This window comes from Triticum urartu, chromosome 4A (assembly GCF_056163025.1).
Source record: "Triticum urartu cultivar PI428250 chromosome 4A, HENAU_Tu73, whole genome shotgun sequence".
Classification (NCBI taxonomy): domain Eukaryota; kingdom Viridiplantae; phylum Streptophyta; class Magnoliopsida; order Poales; family Poaceae; genus Triticum; species Triticum urartu.
Genome location: NC_141876.1, coordinates 315504592 through 315522607, shown reverse-complemented (window position 1 = coordinate 315522607; position 18016 = coordinate 315504592). Strand labels below are relative to the sequence as shown.

The 18016-nt window shown below is 44.2% G+C and overlaps 1 pseudogene; it reads left to right on the top strand.

Moving 5' to 3' along the window:
• The first annotated feature begins 3409 nt into the window (after positions 1-3409).
• The window catches only part of LOC125554763 (uncharacterized), a 29270-nt pseudogene continuing 14663 nt past the window's right edge, over positions 3410-18016 (top strand).

Below are 18016 nucleotides of genomic sequence, written 5' to 3'. Positions count from 1 at the left end.
ACTGCTGGAGGTTCCGGCGCGGTGTTCGGCTGAGGGCCGAACTCGGAGCTCTTAGGGGCCCCGTCCCCTCGTCTCCCGGAGTCCGGAAGGTCGCCTTGAGGTGCCTCCGGGACTGTCTCCCCTCAATCCGGTGCCTCTTGAGACAACACCTCGGCGTCGTCGGCAGGATGAGGGGAGGTTGTGGTCGGGACTGGATCGCTATCCATGTCCGACGAGCCCAGGGAGCCATCCGACGATACATCGATACTGGCTCGTGGCGGCCTGCATAATTGTGTTCGGCGTTAGGGAAAGCAGTGCGATAAAGGAATCCTATGAGTTACTCTGGTATCCGAATACTTACGATCTCCCCGGGGGCTTGGCCCTGGGCAACCACTCGTCTTCGCCTTCATTGGCGGCAGTGGAACTGTCCGGAAGGAGAGTCCTTCCCATCTTGGACCCTTCGGCCCACCAGTTGGGGCGACCTTCCTTTTCTTGTCTCCCCCAGCCGGTGGGGGAGCATCTTCTTCTTCTTCTTCCTCGTCTTCGGGGGAAGAGTGCGCCGCAGAGTCATCAGACGGTGAGTCCGACGACGCCTGACGTCGGGAACTCTTTCGGGTTCCCTTGGCCTTCTTGGTCTTCTCCGGCACCGTATAAGGGGCCGGAATCAACATCTTCGCCAGAAGAGCATCTACGGGGCCTTCTGGCAAAGGTGTCGGACAGTCGATCTGTCCGTCCGTCTTCTACCAGTCCTGTCAAAGGTATGGTAGTTTAGATCCCGCATGGAGTCAATCTATAAAAAAATAAGTATTCTGTGAAAGGTAATGCGGCTTACCGCATTGGCTTGGCGCTTCGCGCTGAATCCGCGATCCTCAGTAATAGGAGGGGGGACCTCGACACTTTTGAACAGCACCCTCCAGGCATCTTTGTGAGTTGTGTCGAAGAGCCTGTTCAGAGTTCGGTGCTGCGCCGGGTCAAACTCCCACAAATTGAACTCCCGTTGTTGGCACGGGAGGACCCGGCGGTGGAACATGACCTGGACCACGTTGACAAGTTTGAGCTTCTTGTTTACCATGTTTTGAATACATGTTTGGAGTCCGGTCAAAATCCCACAAATTGAACTCCCGTTGTTGGCACGGGAGGACCCGGCGGTGGAACATGACCTGGACCACGTTGACAAGTTTGAGCTTCTTGTTTACCATGTTTTGAATACATGTTTGGAGTCCGGTCAGCTCTCCCAAACTACCCCAGGATAGGCCCTTCTCTTTCCAGGAAGTGAGCCGCGTGGGGATGCCAGATCGGAACTCGGGGGCCGCTGCCCATGCAGGGTCGCGCGGCTCGGTGATGTAGAACCACCCCGATTGCCACCCCTTTATGGTTTCCACAAAGGAGCCCTCGAGCCATGTTACATTGGGCATCTTGCCTACCATGGCGCCTCCGCACTCCGCCTGGCGCCCGCCCACAACCTTCGGCTTGACATTGAAGGTCTTCAACCATAAGCCGAAGTGGCGCTTGATGCGGAGGAAGGCCTCGCACACGACGATAAACGCCCAGATGTAGAGGATGAAGTTCGGGGCCAGATCGTGGAAATACAGACCGTAATAGAACATGAGCCCCCGGACGAATGGATGGAGAGGGAATCCCAGTCCGCGAAGGAAATGGGTGAGGAACACTACCCTCTCATGGGGCCTGGGGGTGGGGATGAGCTGCCCCTCATCTGGGAGCCGGTGCGTGATGTCGTTGGGCAGATATCCGGCTCTCCTTAGTTTCTTGATGTCTCCCTCCATGACGGAGGAGACCATCCACCTGCCTCCCGCTCCGGACATGGTTGGAGAAGGTTGAGGTGGGGAGTGAGGACTTGGGCGCTAGAGCTCGAGTGTGCAAAAACGGATGAGCAAATGAGGAAGAAGGCGTGGATAGAAAGGTGAATCCTTATCCCTTTATATGGGCGGACGAAGCTAAGCGTCCCCACTTGCCTGGTAAAACTGGCTTATCCCCCAAGCGTCGTAAATGATGGCGCGGTTGGGTTACCCACGCCCGTATTGATGAGAATCCCGTAATAAGGGGACACAATCTCTGCTTTTACAAGACGTTTCGAAAAACTACCTCGCGTTATGTGCGGGGCTAGTTGAAGGAAACGGTTCGAATAATCACCGGGCCATGACATAACGTCATGCTGCCAAAACAAGCCAGCAAACTAGATCTGCGAAAATATTATTCTCTCTATGGTGGAATGTGGAACTTATTTTGCAGGGTCGGACACTATCCTCGTATTCAAATTCTTCTGTGATGTATTCGGAGAAGGAACCCGCCTTGCAATGCCGAAGACAATACCATGCGCCGGACTCATCGTCATTGAAGGCTGGTTCAGGGGCTACTGAGGGAGTCCTGGATTAGGGGGTCTCCGGACAGCTGGACTATCTCCATTGGCCGGACTGTTATAAGTATGAAGATACCACATTGAAGACTTCGTCTCGTGTCCAGATGGGACTCTACTTGGCGTGGAATGCAAGCTAGGCAATACGGATATGGATATCTCCTCCTTTGTAACCGACCTTGTGTAACCCAAACCCTCTCCGGTGTCTATATAAACCGAAGGGTTTTAGTCCGTAGGACAACAACCATAACACATAATCATACCATAGGCTAGCTTCTAGGGTTTAGCCTCTCTAATCTCGTGGTAGATCTACTCTTGTACTACCTATATCATCAATATTAATCAAGCAGGACATAGGGTTTTACCTCCATCAAGAGGGCCCAAACCTGGGTAAAACATCGTGTCCCCTACCTCCTGTTACCATCCGGCCTAGACGCACAGTTCGGGACCCCCTACCTGAGATCCGCCGGTTTTGACACCGACACCCGTGCCTGTGGAATAGACACATATGTGCGTCCTGTGCGTACATACCCGTGCCTCATGTGAAACCCACCTTGACTATCGAGGGACAGGTGGTGTGAATCTAGCTAGATGAGGCACGGATGAGTTTTGGCCTTCGGATCTAAGTTGTACGGCAGGCTGTTCGTTTGCTTCATTGGATTCTTCCATCGGTGGTCTTTGTTCAAAGGAGGAATTGATGACCGATGTGGCGGCTGTTCGATGAGACTATTCAGTGTGTCAGTTACCGTAAAATAAAGTTTAGAGGCTCCTCGATTTCTCCAGGGCATCAAATATTTTTGCACAGCTGTGACTTTAGGAAGTGCATGATTCCACAAGCTGCAGAAGCACAACCGTCTATTCGTTGTTCCTAGTTCACACGTTAACATGCATGGTAACTCAAACGTCCCTCGCCAAGGTTAAATTCTAGCCGTGTTTCTGAGGTCTCCATGTCGTATTGTAGTCACAGAACATCAGGCAGTTCCCACCGTCCTCACCACTCCCCAACCTCGTCGCAGGGTCTGAGGAATCTCCATTTGCACCTTGCTGCTCACTGCCATGGATGCATTTTTGAACACCACTGGGTACCATCGTATAGTTGCCGATGGTAACACCAAGCTCGATGTGTGGTACATGAACGAGCCTAGCAAGGTGGAGGAGACCATTGCCCTGTATGAGGACTGGTTGCGGGAGGAGAAGTACAAGTTTGTTGGTCTTGGCATGGAGTACACACGAAAGGATTGTTATGGTCATAGAAAAGTTGCCGTCATGCAACTGGCTATGCGGAATCATGTTTTGGTCTATCACTTCTGCAACGCTAGGACGGAGTGCCCTACCCTGAAGGATTTCCTTGAGAATAGAGGTATAACTTTCTCTAGTGTGGGTGTCAGGAATGTTAGAGATGCTCTTTTTCAAGATTTCATCAGAATTCCAGAAGAGTACCACATCGACATCCAAGAGAAGTTCATGATCAAAGGCGGCGAAGAAAGGGACTCCATGGAGGACTTAGCAGGAGCCATCATTGACGAATCTTACTCGAAGCTGGAGTCCTCTTATCCAGAACTTCTTCTTCACTACTGGGATTGGAAGTCGCTTACCTTCGATCACCTGAAATATGGAGCTACTGTAAGTAACAATTTCATTTTCGTTAGTTTCTGCCTTTGTTGCAAGAACAATATGTTTTTTTGTATATTTATGTTTTCATTTGCTTTTCCTTCAGGAAGGGTATGTGAGCTATGAGCTATACTGCCGGTTTCTGTCGATGAGGGACATCCTGCATCGCCGGTGTCTTCCTGATCTCAGATGGCGAGGACGTTTCTGAGGAGGAGTGCAGGTGAAAGTGCTGCCAAGATGGATTGTGTGATGAATTGGTTATTTGATTGTTATTGTATGGGGTAATACTACATCGACTGATGAATTTGTAATTGTAGTAGTTTTATTTTGAACCGGACGGACAGGCAGGGGCAATACTTTCACTTTTTGTTTGTACTATGTTTGGCACGGTTGTTTTTATATCGAATATACGGTTGTGGTTGTGTGTTTGAATTGTTTTTATGCAGAGCTTGAATGTGTTTAAGATTCTTTAGATTTTCTCACTGTGCTGTCTGTTTCAATATATGTTGTCTGTTTTAGGGACGGTAATCCAGTGTGAGAGTTGCTGTGGGAGTATTGTTTTAGCGATGGTTGCGTTTCTATGTTCCAATTATTGTGGTGGTACTTTGATTGGGAAAGGCATGGCCGTGAAGGTATTGGATGCATTATCGTATGTTTGGCAGAGGCGTTATCCTTCCTTTGGGTACTAAATTCGTAGAGGCACTGTGTTATGTTAGTATGAGTCACTGTCGTGGTTGTATGTTTTGTAATATTTCTAGTTAGTATGCTAGTGAAGTCACATTTGTCTAGTTAGTGGAGGCACGTCCTATGTTATGTTGAGCCAGAGTTGTGTCTGTCATTTGCAAATGCTTCCTCTGACACGTTCGCTCGGAGAGGCACATCTACGATGTTATTCAAAGGCACGGTTGTGCCTTTTCTTTCGAAATGTTTGCTCTCACTGCTTTGCTCAAAGAGGCTCGTCGGTGAAACTTGTGAGGTATTTTTTAGTTTAGTCGTCTATCCCGGAGTATGAATCTTCTTTCGTTAACTTGAGTCACGGTCGTGCTTCCATGACTCGTTGGCTTGGAGAGGGACCGGTGTTAAGCTATCGAGGGGACGGTCCTGTGTTAACTGGTGGCGCACTCGTCTGTGTCAGCTTAGTTGTCCGTGGTAAGAGAGGCACGTTCTATGTGGATAAGAGGCACTGTCATGCCTCTGTGACCAACATTACTGGAGGTGAGTCATTTAGCTCCTTCATCAGATTCTTACAAATAGATAGTGTTGTTCCTCTATGTTCCAATTGTTTCTTTTATTATGTCTACTACTCGAAGTGAGTGGTGTTCTAGTGCAAGGAAGTGATGTCTTTTGAATATCATGTTTCCAACTTTTGGGAAAATATGATTTTTATTTTTATTGTTTGATGTCTTTTGAATATCATGTTTCCAACTTTTGGGAAAATATCATGTTTCCAACATTTGAACGCACAGCTGTGTTTAATGGGATCCATTTTTATATCTTGGACCGATACAAAAATAGCTGAAACACTGTAGTGATTACATGAGTCGATATGGCTGAAACAATGTTCACATGGCTGCAGCTAAATTAAGGCACAGTTAAGCAGTAGTCATCTTCTTCCAGCTCGTCTTATTTCGTGCCGGATATTGTGTTTGTCGAGGACGATGCTCAGTGCCTCAAATACATGGCATGTGTTGTAGTTGGATGTTATCATTTTGAAAGATAGTTTTTCTCTCATTGGTTTCACATGGATCTGCAAACACATAAGCGTACAAACTAATAAAATGTATTGTAAAACATAATGTTCAGCTGGCTTGGATGAATGTATGTTGATGTCTTGTCAATGAGAGTGAACTTACATTATTGATAAAAATGAATTATTATTCAAATTAATTAGCGGCATCAAATGCATGGTGTAAATAGCACTGTCATCCCTGAAAATTGAGAGCATTAATGTTAGTGATTAGAAGGTGAACAGTAGATATGGGATGTGTAGTGGAACAAAAAGTGCATGGTGTAAATGAGGCATAGTTAAAAGAAACTCATTCTCTGTCTGAGTTACATACACTCTTCACAGGTTTGACATGAAAGGAGGCCATGGTGTGAGGATGGTTGTTTTAAGCAAAATGGTAAGCTCTCTTGAAGTTTTCGATGACAATGTCCGCGTGTTCCTTTATACCGTGGCAATTGATATAAGGACATCGAATTTCAAAGTGATGCATTGCAAGATTCACGATGATGAGGTAGATAAAATGCGGTTTCTTTCTCATAGGTATTAAGACCTAAAACAATTAACAGGGAATAATGTCATTGTAACAGGAAAAACTGGTAGAATTGAAGACGAACACTGGACAGATAGAGTGAGTAGGGTGAACTCACGATGTTACATTTGTTGGGCAGCCTGTACCCAATAGTTTTTTTCTATAGTGTGTTCCTTGAGTAGTTCAGTGCTTGCTCCTAGAACTTGAAATTTATCCTGCAGAATATTGAAGCTGTGTCATTCAGCGTGGTAGTAGTAGTAAATGTGGTTTTTTATTACTATTTATGAGAAGCAAGAACTTACAGAAGCGTCCATCTACATTATATGCTTGTGCACAAATGTTGGCGGTGCATAGAATTGTTCTTTCATCAGCAATGCTAAGTAAGCGTCAACAACGAACAAGTTGATATATCTGTATACCTTCATTGACAAACCTAAAGTTTGATGATCGGCCCAACGTCGTTCGACGAAGAATATCTTCTTGCTGCCAAAAAAATAAATGGATTTTAAATCATATGATTTTCTTATTTAACATTAGAGGTGATGAGTATTAAATTACAATAGTAGAAGAATCGAGCCGAAACACTTGAATATGGGAGCTTCAGGCAGAATACATTAAAGTGGTAAAAGAAGGGACCAAAACTTTACTGTAATAGGAACAACCAATTCATTACCTATCATTTTGACTGACGCCTGGCGTATTGTCGACGATTGTTTCATACACTTCTTTCTCCTCCATTGTAGAATCTCTTATTTCCAAAAGTTGGCAGTGATCTTGATGGTCATTCCCTTGGTCAGTGAATCGAGTCCGTTCTAGCTGAGAATGATGTTGATGAGGCTGGAAGACATGACCACCAGAGTTCATTTGACATTACTAAGTTGCAGATGACCCTCATTATAATTGTTGTTTCTTTGGAGTTTGGACCATTACACCTTGTGGTTGGTGCTACATGCGCAGTTCTAATGTTCTGACGGTTGGATCACTGGTTGAGCTCGAACGAATATCTGTTGGAAGATGTTGCAGAGGATGGCCGGAATACCGCATGATGTTGAACTTTGTTGCAAGGCACTGTAACTTTGCGCATGAGACTCGCCTCGGCGTGGTTGCTGATGGTTCTGCTCTTGGTGTTGGCGTTGTTGGCACCATGGATTGCTATTATTCTGAACATCATTGTGTTGGGGGTAGTGGGCATTAGGGACAGAGGTTTGTTGCTGGTACTGCTTGTGACTTTGGTTGTTCATTGTATAAGGTGAGCGCTGGCTGCTATTTGAACCGCCGTTATTCTGAGCACCGGGAGGTCGGTAGAAGTGGTTTTTGATACTAGGAACTGGTTGGTGGTAGTGTTGGGACAAAGGAGTTGCTGGCAAACTTTGGGACAAGACGGTTTGAGTTAAACCTGTAGAGTATGACGTATCAAAAGCATGTGAGAGGTGGCTACCGCCTGACATTGATCCTGATCTGCTGGGTATAGGTGGCTCTGGATAGTTAGAAAGTGAAGATCTCGCTAACGAGCTTGAATTCTTGGCCAAGTGCGTTGACAGTGTCAGGTTAGCGTTGTTAGGATGCTACTTGGTTATGAAAGGGTTGCTTCTTTTTTTCTTCAATGACTCTGTCAAGTTGTTCATAGATAGATGGGTCAGACCATATTTCATCATCATCAATGAATCCACAATCAAGGAGGGCTCTTCTGTTGTCAGCATGTAGAGACTAATTGGTTGCAGTTTCTACTGAATTATGAGGAGGCTCTAGTATCCTAACTCTTTTCTTAGGAGGCATCATACTCTCTTTTCCTAGATCTACTGACTGCTGTAAGGACCTCTTGTGAGCTCCCATTTGTGCTTCCGGTTATGGCGGATCTGCGCTTGTGGTAATAGGGACGTTGTGTATGGGATCAATACGTGGTTGCTTGGTACACTATTCATGTTCTTCTGCAATGTTATTTTCTTCCACATCGACAGATGCGGCAGCAACCAATGGAGCATCACTAGTGGATGGATTTGCTTTTCCCGTGTCCAGTACTGAGCCAGAACCGCTAGCAGAATCACTGGGGACTTCTACTGTAGGAGCAAGGGAGAAAGTAGCTCTTGTGCGTTCTATTTCAGCAATGTTCTTCTCATCACTCAAAGTTGAAACAAGATGGACCATATCTTCCAGCAGTGAAGAAGAACATTGTCTAGTGACATTGTTTAACTTTTATGCAGGTTGGGATACAGTGAGGCTCTTTGTGTTGGTTGAAGAGTTGTTGTGAGCGCTATCAGAACCGCTGGACCGTGTTGTAGTTGGTGACGTTTTCCCAATGTGATAAAAAGGTGCTCCAAGTGTATCGGTTGAGATTGGACCAGTCAGTAATTGTTTGTGAACCGCAGAGGGCGAGGTTGATGTTTCTGTTGCAGTAGGTTTTGTTGTTTCCTCCAACAGTTTTTCCAGTGGGTTTGTCAGAGATTTGTGGTCTGCAGATCCTCCAGCAGAATTTTGGGTTTCAGTCGGTACAGAACACTCAGACGAATTTTCACCTGTCATTATAATTGCCCCGCTCTCTAGCATCTCAGATGTTGGCACGAAGGGCTCATGAACCGGCAAGCCATCAAGGCAGTTGTGCAGATGGTTATACACTTTGTCCAGATCAATCTTGGCTTGTTCATCAATGTCCTCTTTGTTGTGATCGATCTCGTTCACCTCCAGTAGCAACTTAATCTGAGTTGATGATTTTTGGCATGAAGATAGATACATTTGGGACTGCTCTTTGTCGTACAGATTCTGGGAGTCTGGGTCAGGGGTATCGCAACAACCCTTTAAATTTTCCAGGGAGTATGATGTGGCGTGAAGGACACTGGTCGAGCCACTACTGGAAGAACTTTGACTGCTTGTCGTGCTAGAACTTGGAAGCGTAGAATATGTTGAAGTGAGTGATGAAAAATTTCTTTTTCATTCGAGTTGTCCTGTTGCAAGTTACAATAAATGCCCCGATCGCATGTCTTGGCTTCTTTTGCACTAAGATCCCTACCAAGTGAAAGGACCTTCTCCAATTTCTGCTCGAGAACTGGTTAAAACCGCGAGAAAAGTTCTGTGTACATTTCATTGATAACTTTGGCAATTTTCACCTTGGCCTAGAATTGAAAAAAAACATCAGAAATTTTTAATACTGAAAATGAAAAGAAGTAATTAATACCGAAAATGAAAAATATCTTGTGACCTACTGTATGTTCTGTCAAGAATTGCAGAAAAGGCATGGAATAATGTGCGCAGAATCACACATGATGTGCTGCGGGAAGCGCGGCTAACAAAGTCCATGAATCATGGTCAACACATTCCTTGAAAGAGCACACCCGACGTACTGTACGAAGCATGGTTGACCTACCACCGTAGGGAAGCAGTGCTATATTTAACACAAAAGCACATATAACATACTATAGGAAGTACTTCTAGTTTTAACACCAAAGCACAGCTAACGTACTATATGAAGCACTTCTATATCTAACCCAAAAGCACATCTAACGTACTTTGGGAAGCACTTCTAGTTTTAACACAAAAGCACAGCTAACGTCCTATAGGAAGCACTTCTAGTTTTAAGACAAAAGCACAGCTAACGTCCTATAGGAAGCACTTCTAGTTTTAACACAAAAGCACATCTAACGTCCTATGGGAAGCACTTCTAGTTTTAACAAAAAAGCACAGCTAACATCCTATAGGAAGCACTTCTAGTTTTAACACAAAAGCACAGCTAACGTACTATAGGAAGCACTTCTATATTTAACACAAAGGCACATCTAACGTACTATAGGAAGCACTTCTATATTTAACACAAAGGCATAGCTAACGTACTATAGGAAGCACTTCTAGTTTTAACACAAAAGCACAGTAACGTACTATATGAAGCACTTCTATATTTAACACAAAGGCACAGAAAACGTACTATAGGAAGCACTTCTAGTTTTAACACAAAGGCACAGCAAACATACTATAGGAAACTGTCTGGATGAACACTCGTAACCTACTTTGTGATGTATTTGTAACCCGCCGCGGTGAAGTTGAGCTATAAAGCATCATGGCAACACACATTACCTAATGCAGGGAGGACATGTATCTGTTTCGAAAAAACTTAAGGAACATCATTTCAAACATAAAATCAAGTGTAGAAGTTGGAAATCACTTACGGAACAAAGTTTTTCTTGAGGCACAAATTCTTCTATGTAGGCCTCTAGTCTGGGACTCGTTTGGAAAAATGGTGCCTGAAAGCCAGGCGGTAGTTGGAGAGGCATGCACCTAATGTCTTTGAGCTGCCATGCGGAAGAAAACAATTACAATCAAGTCAAATTAATACATGGAAGTTAACTCATTATGTTGAGTCAAAAACTTTGACGAAGGAAAATGATGAAAAGTTGACTCACCGTGTGTTTCCCAAAAATTCCATCCACTGTTGACAGGCTGTCTATGTTAGCATAATTCTTAATGGCCTCTGTGTCCCACATGACAAGTCTTGCAGGAGTGCCAGGTTCCAGGTCCATAATCTTCGTATCCAGGTACTCAAAATACGTTATCTGCAAGGGGGGAAGAGGTAAAAATGAATCATGTTCTTGTAGATGCTTGTGGGTATAAAGAAATGTACAAGTTAGTGAATGAACCACTGGAATCAGGAGGCAGCCACACAGGGCGCCTGTGAATCCTTTGTCCTTGAAGGTCTGGAGTGATGCCACCAGTTTCTCTGTGACATCATTGGACCAATCATATGATGATATGTTACTTGTTGGTCCTTCTAGAGCGGCTAAGTAGTCGGGGCTAACATAATCATATGTCATTGGGCATAGAAATACCGTTGTTGCAAACATCACGAAAACCCATTGAAACACTTATCCTGTCAGCTCCGGGGTTATGAGATCAGTTAACTCTCTAACGTTTGGAGCGTGCCTAGCACAACGAGTTTCAGACTTAACCTGACATCTGAAAGCGTTTGAGCATTTTCTAGGGATAATCTGGCCGCCCAGTGGAATTCCTAAGATCCGGTGCACGGTGTATGAGTTGATAAGAAATCTGTATCCACTAGGCAGTATGAAACACCTGGAAGGGCAATCAAAATAGCGGACAAGCCAGCAAACGAAACACCTTGGAAGCTCGCAACAGCACAGATCTAGAACGTATCCACAACCAATATCACTGACAAGTGATTTTGTGGTTCTGTTAGCCTCTCACAGACAGTAATGAATTTCTAGAAGCTAAGTTTTGTGTTGAAATCTTCTTCATATTCACCCACTGTAACAGCTCTGTGGACAAAGATAAGAAATGACCTTTAACAAATGTATTGTTGAACCACATGCTTTTCTGGGAGAAGCTTACATATAAACGCCGAGTTAGCAAAACAGAGACAAATATTTAAGTCGTGATTAAAAATGCAGCTAGAATGAGAGGCATTGATTTCCAAAGAAATTTCAACGACACACGCGAGATGCATGACCAAAAACACCTACTTCAAGGCAGCAAGCTACTTCTTTGTCCTGTACTCCTCAACAAGCTTTTTGTGCGCTGCACGTTTTTACTCGATCCTTAGTCTCTCTGTCTCTAGTTGGTCATGAACCCTGAAATCTTTGGTGACAATCTCTGTGCCATCGATAGACTGAGACTGAGTCTCTGACAGCTGTGGGGTGGATTCCATCTCATCAAACTCTACATAAGAGGTCATGAGAGATGATTATTACCAGGTCAGCTATGTAAGACAGTTGTTAGCAGTCCATGTGAGACCATCATCAACAGCCTGGTTAGCTAAGACGGATTCTAAGTCTGAGTTAGCAATTGCTTTGCAAAAACGAACGTAAGTCCTTTGGATCCCTGCTATAGATTGCAGATCTATACAATCATTTGACCTGTGACCTCATGTTAGGGATCGGGATAGTGAATTTTGACTGTAGTTTCATTGACCTCTGCAACTAATATAATATGTGGTCACGAGAGTGCTTAAGTTTTGCATGGCTGGAGATATAACTCAACTTAGCAAAACCACGACGCAAGCATGCAGTTGGCATGATTAAAGTGAGGTCAGTTGAGTCCTATTTTAAATCCATAACCCTTCTCCCATTAAGACGGCGCAACAGTCTGAGCATGGACCAGCTGAAGATAATTGGATCCGGAACCAATATTTAAATCGCGCCCCACCTGTTGTGTTGCGCACATGCGGTGTGTACGCAGCTCGTGGAATTGTTAGCACCAGTAAAAAAAATTTGTTCAAACGTTGAATCGGTAGCATAATCATGCTGAGGAAGCAATGGATTACCTGAACAGGAGATCCACGGTGAGTAAGATGAAGGAGACTAGTAATTATTCAGTGACGAGCGAGCTCTGCGGAGGGATCAGGATGAGACTGTAGGTTTTCCTTTGGAGAGCTAGTCACATGTTGCCACCGATGCTAGATGGAGAGAGATCCGGAACTCGTCTGCGGACGACCCCACAAGTTAGTCAAATACTTAGAGGAACTATTTGAGAGCCCACATGTCAGTACGACTATGAAGTCAACCTACCACATCTTCTCACGCCAGATGAAGGTACTCCTCCTAGAACTCAATACGGCCGACCCCACAAGTTAGTGAGAGACTTAGGGGAATTAGTAATTGAGAGCCCACTTGCCAGTTCGACGGTCAAGGGAAGTCGACCTACCACATCTCGTCACGCCGAAAAACATGTGCATCTCTCATGCGTCGCAAAACTTACCCCACCTATCAGGTGATTCTTTTCCTGCACACAAAAAATCGAAGCAGGCTCTTTCTTTCTCTCTCCTTCTCTCCCTCTCTCTCTCCCAGATTCAAAATTATCCAAGGAGATCGCTGACAGACTGCAGGGCAGTAGATCCCCCCACAAATTCGAAAGGTGTGACTTCCAAAAAATCAGCGCATAAGATTCGGCAATCAAAGGTTAGTAAAAAAATCCTGATACACGAGATTCAATTTTCACGATGCTGGTTTTGGGTCTATGCCAAAACCTCACTTCATTGTATCTTTGTTGTCATGCTACATGGTGGATGGTTTTTCAGTTGCCGAGTCCTTCTTTTCCGGCGGGAGGTAGTGTGGTTCTTAATTGAACATTGCGCTTCTATTGAAAAGTATTATGATGTTACTGCCTAAGTTGGTCCTCGGGAAGTTGCAGACAGAATTTTTTTTCGGTAGTTGTTATTGCTTAGAATCACTGTGACGGTGCTAATGAAATATCCGAGGTTGGAATGCATAGTACAAAACTACTTGGTTGTACGTTGTTGATGTATTCGTTGTGGTGGGGATTCATGGTTATCTTTGTGTTAAGTGTTGCACAAGCAAACTAGCATCAAAGGACCTCACTTTGGTTGAGGTTGCAGTTTAATTAAAAATTAATATATGTATATATTTATATATCTCAATTATATAGAACTAAAAATATATCGTTGTTGTGTGGTAAGTGTGGAAGGTTAGTAAGAACGATTGAGATCGACTTGGAAAAGTTACAACACTGATGCTGCTGGTGTGTAACCTTTATTTTTATTATGTCTCTTTTTCCGGCAGATGTTCAAGACTGCATCATCTGATCAGGATAACAGGGACGGTTGGTCTTTGAACGATATTGGCAACGATTATGGGAGGAAGGTAATAGTAAGGTAGTTGAACATTAGCGTTTGTGGTTATTTGGTTTTTCATTTCTGGAACGTTTGCTGTCAAGGTGCCACCACTAAGCACCAAAGAGTAGATCATTAACAAAAAAATTGATTAATATAACCTGGATGAATGCTGTAATATCTGTTTATCCTGTGCATCTACTCTGAAGTTGAGTATCGAGAGGTGGAAGAAAAAAATTACTACAAAACAAGAAGAAGATCAAGGATGCAGATGCCTTCCAACAAGCACATGCCATGTGGGCTGGAATAATTGGAGTCAAGAGTGGGATGCAAGTTCTTGGCAAACGTCCCAACCAAGAGCATGGTGTTCAACAGACACCTGCGAAGAGGAGTATTATAAGCATCAGAGACTCCACTAAGCAGACTATGCAGGTAACGGTGAAAAATTGAAACGCTGATTTTGAACATTGGTGGAAGTTTTATGTCCTAATTCTTCGTTATACTCGCGCGTGCCTCTAATTATTTTATGGTTTCAAGACACAGATGTCCACAAAGGCACGGAGCCAGAGCTATGATGGCTCAAAGTTTGAAGGTGGTCATAATGAAGAGGTACAAGGTAACAGAATTTCCTTTGATGCAAGCAGAAGGATGATTGGCAACAAAAGCATTGGTGTTCAAGGATTCAGTATGGTTTGCACAAACAAGAAGAGCCCAACGACAAAATCAACCATAGGAGGAATAAACCTTACCGTACAGCAGCACCAGAAAGCAATACAGGTGATAGCAAATACAAACGCGCGACAACATTTAAAGTAAATGTATATTTTTTGTGAGCTATTTTTTCTTTGTTTTCGCCCAGTATATTTAAATTATAGTATCTTGCACACGCAGTTGTACGAGCAAGGAAGCAAGTATCACGGTAATCCATAGTTCAATGAAAACATAAGTCAAGGGCCTTTGGAAGGATTACCTGTGGCGTTCAACATGAGGGGTCCTTCCAAATGATCTCCAAAGGCATTCAGAATTGTCAGCGAAATCACCAATGCACGAAGGTTGTCGCCAAGTTTTGCTGGACAAGAGAGGCATCGGAAAACAAAGGTGATGTTGGAACTATGCTTATTCAGTTCAACACACAGAGAGTTTTATGGAAGGACAGGGTAAAGTGCAAAACAGGGGGACGGCTATCTATCTGGTATGGCTGTATGTGCAGTTGTTCTCCTATATAGGATGCAACAAGAAGCACTATTGTTGTGCCTCTCTTGTTGTATGGTGTAAACAGAAGCATAGTTGTGCCTCTAGTCCAAATGTATGTGTAGCATAGTCACATCCGTGCTGCTGGGTATAATTTGAATAGTGCCTCTAGTATACCACTCATGCTTGGTGAAGAGGCACGGGTCTGGTTTTGGTAGACCAGATGAGCCCTGATGAATCATATAAATCTTTTGTTTACAAATTTAAAAAAATGCATATGCTGCTCTGGACATCTAATTTTGTTTCGCGCCATGTGTTCAGGACTTGGCGGAGGGGATAATAGATGAGGCAAAGAAATATCATAGTTCTCCATCCATTTTGAAGGGAACACAACGTTCACAGCAGCAAGTAGTGTACAGCGCCAGCACGGTTTGCATGGTAGTAGCAGCACAGTCCCTTGGATGCACGAGTGCTAGGGAAACAGGGAGCAGCATTGCACAATGTGACAGTGGAGAAGCAGAATCATTTATGGATTTGACCGTGCCATGCAGAAACGACGATGTTGCATGTGACAAACAACAGAGCAGCAGCAGCTCCGCTGTAAGTGGACCTGTGGCTGGTGATGAAACTGATGTCGTCAGAAGTGAATGCGATCAGACGAACAAAGACATGATAGACAGAATTATCATGGCACTGCCGACCATTGTAGAGAAAGAAATGGACGACATGTTCAAAGAAGGCATATACCCAACGATTCAAGAGGTCACCGAAGCGCTCGAACCAGAGGGTGGTATGGCATTCGGATCATTGGATGAATGCTTTTTCTTTTTATGCAAATATGCAAGAAGGGTTGGCTTTGCTTCCAAGCGATCAACCAGTAGAAGATCGACATATGATCGGCATCTTGACAAGCAGGTGTTTCAGTGCACCAAGGAATGGCAGAATAAAACAACTGAGAGACATGTTAAGGAGAGAAGGAGCAACTGCTTGATCCGGAAAAGCTGCCCAGTCCAAATAACAGCCAAGAGGGATACAAATAGGAGGAAATGGCATCTGAAGAACGTGCGCCTAGAGGACAACCACCAACTTCACCCATCTGATTGGATGCTGAAGTTCATGAGATGCTATAAGAAGATGACACCTCGGCAGAAATTCTTTATACAAGTGATGCAGAAGGCGAGGTTAGAACCAAGGAAGGTTATGCAGATTTTTACTGCCATGGGGAAACTGAGGCGAGAAATTATGTTCGACATGATTGACATAAGAAACATTGCATGCCGGGATAGGGCTGGAGAGCGCAGTACTGATATTGAGGACACCATGAAACTGTTTGCTGATATACAGAGGCGGAGGCCGGGATTCCACCATGTGGAAGAGACAGAGAACAATGTAGTGCGGAGCCTGTTCTGGACAGACTCCTTGTGCAAGATGAATTATGAGCTATATGGAGATTTCGTGTCTTTTGACACAACATTCTCTACCAATATATATGGCTTGCCATTTGCACCAATTATAGGTGTCGACAACCATGGGTCGACCGTCCTGTTTGGAGTAGGCCTTTTGAAGGATGAGAAAATAGGGTCATTCAAGTGGCTCCTAAGCACATTTGTTGAGGCAATGGGAGGAAAAGAGCCAAAATACATAATAACATACCAGGACCAGGCGATGAAGACTACAATAAAGGAAGCTGTTCCGAGAACAAGGCACGGGTTCTGCTGGTGGCATATTAGGAAGAACATCAACGAAAATAACGTAACAGTGTTTGCGCAGCACCCAAGGATGTCTGATGATTTATTTCGAATCGTCAAAAAACTCACTAGATCAAGACGAGTTTAAGCGTTCCTGGAAAGGAGCAATTTCTGTGCACAAGGAGGATGGCAACAAACACCTGAACACGCTATGGGAACTCCGAAATTTCTGGGTGCCGGCCTACTTCAAGGACTGCTTCTATCCTTTCTCGTCAACAACCACTCACAGTGAGAGCACACATTCGATGTGGAAGAATTACGTTGTAGCGACCAGACCTCAAACAGTCTGATCTCTGTGCTCCGGTGTCATCCCTGGATCAGTAATGCTGACACCACACAGTACTCGGAGGATTTATAGCAGAGTAGCAATCACACACTTATTACATCGAGTGTCTCATCAGAGAACTTATTACAATAAATATGGCTTAAGGCCATCTAATAACGATAACAGCGGAAGGCTTGGAAGATAAGTGAGTCCATCAACTCCAACGGCATCACTAAGTATAGAACCACGACCAAAAACTCCTTAATCGTCATCTGAAAAGTCTTCAACATTAACGTTGCAGCCCGAAACGGGTCATCACATGGAATATGCTGGCAAGGTAACACATAGAGAGTAATGGAATGTAACAGCTATACTATATGCATATTTGGCTGGTGGAAAGCTCTATGGTTACAGTTTTGCGTAAAGCCAATTTTTCCCTACTTCAAAGGAATAAATTTATTTAACTATCATGGTGGTTGTTAAACATTGAGAATGGTTGACAGCATTCTCAATCCCAATTAAGCATCATCATTAAACATAACCCAACAAAATTAATTTAGAGTAACATGTTGAGATTCACATGATAATCCAAGTACTAGATACACAAGATGTCCATAACCAGGGACACGGCTAACCATGATTAGTTTATTACACTCTGCAGAGGTTTGCGCACTTTTCCCCACAAGACTCGATCGCCTCCGTTTGGTTTCTCGCACTACATGGTTTTGAGAAGACGGATGACCGAGACATAGTCTTTCAGAAGCGCTAGCACCTTACGATCGGGTAGACCGTACCACCTACATCCCCTACATCTGCTAGTCTACCACTGTAAGAGTTCGCACGACTTATTCAACAATGCTAGAGCCCATAATAGCTTGTGGCTGCACACGGAAGTTTCTAGTATGAATAGTCTCATGATCCCTTTGAACCTGGGTGGCGGTCCAAAAGAAAACAGGCAAGTCCTGGAATACCCAGGTGCGTCAATCCACCCAGATGTGTGTTTAAGTTGCCACCTTAGATAAACCA